Source organism: Salmo trutta, chromosome 15 (genome assembly GCF_901001165.1).
Source record: "Salmo trutta chromosome 15, fSalTru1.1, whole genome shotgun sequence".
Taxonomy (NCBI): Eukaryota; Metazoa; Chordata; class Actinopteri; order Salmoniformes; family Salmonidae; genus Salmo; species Salmo trutta.
In genome coordinates, this window is record NC_042971.1 from 22384347 (window position 1) to 22389300 (window position 4954).

Sequence of the window (4954 nt, forward strand, 5' to 3'; positions counted from 1 at the left end):
ACTTTTTCAAACATTTCTGAAAACCTATTTCTTCTTTGTCATTATGGGGTATTGTGTGTAGATTGATGAGGATTATTATAAAAAAAATATATAATTTTAGAATAAGGCTGTAACGTAACAAAATGTGGAAAAAGCCAAGGGGTCTGAATACTTTCCGAATGCACTGTATAGACAGGTTAGATTACAATGTCGTGAAACGATGTGCACGCCTCAAAGGGGAAGAAGGCTGTGTGTTATTGTGGTTCTGGATGGTCAGATACCGAGCAACAATGACAAGAAACTGCCAGCTGGTGGCTTGTTTTAGCTCGTTTGATTTTGTTCTTGATACCGTCTTGTTTTGAGGTGTTTTGACTGATATGACATCTATGCTAATATGGCAAAATTTCCTAGCTAGATAACCAACAACTGTAACGATGTATTTGAAAGACATTGTACTCATTGAGCAACTTTATTTATGTTTTCAACAAAGATTAGAGACAAAATGTTGTTTAGATGTATTCAGCAATCAAAGCCAACCCCATCGGTTTGCCCTATAGTTGCACATGCATCGGCTTTGTTGCTAAACAACCAACCCGTCTATTAACCAAAGTCTTCTCAACATGCTGAAGTGAAAAATAGGGTTTCATTTAAATCACACTTGACTAGACTGTAGGTGTCATGTGGCCAAAAATCATAGTAACTGTCTTAGCCTGAAATTGGCCGATATGCAGATAGAAAAGTATTTTTATGGTATACATCGGAGGATCTGTAGCTTTGTGGAACTTTGAAATAATGAATGCGCAGAAGACCTGGGTTTAAATGCTGAGTGTTTGATAAGGCCGGCTTGGAGTGACAGTTGACCGGGTTTTCACTTTTGAGACTATTCTGTTGGCTCCATTGCGCCAGGCAAGCTCAATCAAGTGCATGCAAAAGTATTTTACACATACACCTATCTCAACACAGGTCTGATTCATAGGCTACTATGAAATATGGAAAAACATGAATGTACCTTTTGACCTGGTTTGTCTGTGACCACAGGGCTACAAGATGGACGACCTCCTGACCTCTTACATCAGCCAGATGCTGACCACCATGACCAAACAGCGCGGTTCCCGTGGAAACATCAAGTGAACTGTAAAGTGATTGATCCCGCTGTTGAGCGTAGTAGGCTTCGAGGGCTTTCAAATCTATTACACTGTCTCATTAAAACAGAGGGATACATACAACCCTTCCGCCATAACATGTCAAATCAATCACACACACACACACACACACACACACACACACACACACACACACACACACACACACACACACACACACACACACAGATTCACTTGACTGATTTTCTCCCAAACATTGTGGATGAAAGAGATTGGGAAGTTGAGAATCTCTGGTCTATGAGTCTATTCTACTGATACTGCTCATCTCAGGACTACAGGCACAATGTTGCTACATCGTCTGAATGCAATGTCTGAGACATTGGATGAATATAATGCATCTCCACGCACTTGTGTTAAGGAAATGTACATGGATCGTTGGTTAAGGGGATGGAGGCACGATAGCGGCATTGCGACTAGAATTCTCTTTTTGTATTGTCAGTGGGAATTGTGACGATTGACATTTTTGATTGATGTTTTGGCCATGACAATGTTTTGACTGATTGTCAGATGTTGGTTTATATTTACCTATACAACTAAGGCTTGTCCATACTATATATCTCATGTGTAATCGCTATTCTATTTTGGTTTAGAGTTTAATTCAACATTTTCCTTTATTGTCATAGGCAGGCTAAATAGTTTCTTTCAATATCTATTCAGACCTACAGTAATCAGTGTTATTAGTACATTTCATGTACTGATGAAGTACATTTGAGTACAGTCAGATTGACCTCTGGACATTAGCTGTCTCTAGGACTTTGCATACAGTGTGTATACCACATCACTGTAAAAACCTTCAGTGGAAAGTTAACATTATTTAATCATGTGATATTTCTAACGAGCACATATTTAGCTGTTTGCCTAATTAATTATTGAAGCAAATTTATTCTGTAAATAAATTCTGTTTCATATGACTTGGCTTTTTAAAATTGTGGAGCAATCAATGATTTTTAAGTATTAAAGGTGAACTCCGGTAAATGACAAAATACAGTATCATATACATATAGAAATGTGCCAGTTTTGGCATATTAAAGTTATGTTATTGTTTATGTCTGTAAGCAGGATGTCACCCCCACAGGCATCGCACACACCCCCGCGCACACATCATAAGCCATGAAAAACATTTTTTGAATTATACTGAACAAAAATGTTAATGCAACATGTAACAATTTCAAAGCTTTTCCTGAGTTACAGTTCATACGGAAGTAGGAAATCAGTCAATTGAAATGAATGAATTAGGCCCTAATCTATGGATTTCACATGACTGGGCAGGTGTACATCCATTGGTGGGCCTGGGAGGGCATAGGCCCACCCATTTGGCAGCCAGGCCCACCCACTGGAGAGCCAGGCCCAGCCAATCAGAATGAGTTTTCCCACAAAAGGGCTTTATTACAGACAGAAATAAGCTTTTTGTGTGTGGTAAATATCTGGGATTTATGGGACTAACACTTTACAAGTCGCATTTGTATTTTTGTTCAGTGTAGCTTTCAAATTGCAAAATTCTTTCTCAGCCTCATGGCAAAATGTGTAGAATAGCAGGAAATTATCTCAGGGATTGCTGACTGTCCTTGCCCGGCAGGGAAACTTAAAAAATATATATATATTTGAAACAATTGATTTTGTTGCATTATTTGAGCCAAATTACCTAAGGAAAAGATTTGTTTTGGAATTTTCTAAATCATTTCAATACTATTCATTTCCGTGTTTACATGCCTGGAAATGCCCTTGTCCGGAGCAAAGGATCCCAATTTCAAAAACTCCCAAAAACGATTTACAATTCTAAAAACAGGCAATAATTGATATTAACTGATACATTTTCTTATGTAGTTTCTTGCAATAGCCCTCTGTAATGTTAAAGAATATTTCTTTCAAAACTGTGATTACTAAAAGATGTGTCCGGAGATTTGGTTAACTCCGTCAGATTTCCTAAATTAATCAGGAATGAGCAGGGTTAACCTCACCATAAGGTCCCCTTATTCTTGTCTTCATTACATGTAGTGCAACAAGACCACTCATGGTCTGCAAAGTTATGTTTTTTGGGGGGATTTTGAAATGAATCCTTTTCCATATTTTACAAATATTTGTATTGAACTTTTGTTTTTAGAGGCAAAAATATGTCAGTTTTGAATATCTGTTGTGAACTCCACCAGTGGCTTGTCAACGCCGCCACTGATGCTAAGGTCGATTATTTTGTCAATATTCTGAAAGTATTTTAATCACTGTTTTGCAACACGTTTAAACTGTTGAAGTATTTGCTGTGCTAGTTTGGAGAGTTTTATTACATATTTAATAATCTAATGTTAGAATTAAACAATCAAGGCCTATAAACACTTGTTGGACTATAATAACAAATAAAAAAATGCCTTTAATGGTGTCTGACGGAGTTGACAAAATCCAGTTAGCTGCATTATATGAAGAAGAAAAAAATTAGGTAGTAGTTCCTTTACTTGGTGTGATAGCTGATACATTGTTCTATCAAAATATATATTTCAAATTGTGTTAATATTAAGACAAATATCTGTGGGGGGAAAACTTTCAAGAATCCCTGAGATCTAAAACAGCAACATTTTCTCTCAGCCTCATGGCAAAATGTGTAAAATAGCTTGAGGTTAGCTTTAAAATTGCTAATTTTTCTCTCTGCCCCATGGCAAAAATCCTAAAACAACATTATTAATTTTGGGGGGGATGGGGGGGCCCACCTTGCGGGTGAAAATGTGCTACGCCACTGGTCACCCCACTATGTATGGTGAAACATATTGCTTAGTCTACCTTTTAAAAGTAATATTGGGCCTAGATTCAATCAGATCAAGTCTTAATCAGCGATAGCAGACTCCCGCAGAGCAGATGTTTTAGCGGTGTTGGAGGTGGAACTGCATTGGAGCCTTCAAATCGGTGAGCAACTGCTCTTGCGACATTTGTCACGAAGTCACACCCACCCCACTCGCATTAGAAGTTCAAAACGAGAAAGTGTAGGCTGTATAGAAATTATTACGCTCCATTTTTTAAATCATTGAAGAAAATGAGGATTTCTATCATCCTAATGGAGGTGCAGATTACATCTCACGTTCCAGTGTTAGACCTTGTAAACAAGGCTGCATGGGATTTCTGTTCATGCGAATCCGTGCAGCCAACAGCAATGTCCACATTAGGTATAATGCCAAGAGCCGCTTGTGGATTTGACAGTTCTAATGCAGTTTCACCTTCAACACCGCCAAAACAACCGCTATGCAGATGTCGGCTAAAGGAGATCTGATTGAATAGAGCCCTTATTTACATTGTGTGCCATTCTGTATAGTGGATATTCATTTAGCTCAAACTGTTCTTGTTTTGTTATTGTTGGTCCATGTAACCAAATATGTTGGTATCAATAAAGAAATTACATATTTCCTTTAATGCCTAATGTTCAGCACCCCAAAGGATTAATGAGCCTATTTCAGTATTACTCCATTTCATAAGAAAACAATCAAACCAACTGAAACGGAACAAAATGTTCAGTTCACTTCTGATTGTGTTTATGCTAGAAGTCGCGTTCACCCCTCTCAATAATGCCATTGTTTAAAATGACTTCATAGTGAAATAGGCTCATACTAAATACAATGGCTATCACCGCCAACTGAGTGTTTTCCTCTCGGCTTAATTTTGGACATTTGTTGCCGGTCTTCTAACTCTGGATTAGCCGGGTCTCTTATTTTCTTGCATGAGAATTGTTAGGCACTTTGCAAATCTCACACTATGGAACACAAACATGTCTATCACAGAATGGGAATTTAACAAAGACAACATTGAAACGTTTAGACAATAGAATTACAAATTGG

At 37.8% G+C, this 4954-nt stretch overlaps 1 pseudogene; it reads left to right on the top strand.

Annotated features, from left to right (window-relative positions):
• LOC115149637 (unconventional myosin-VIIa-like) overlaps window positions 1-2145 on the top strand; it is an 81151-nt pseudogene extending 79006 nt beyond the window's left edge.
• Window positions 2146-4954: the final 2809 nt, after the last annotated feature.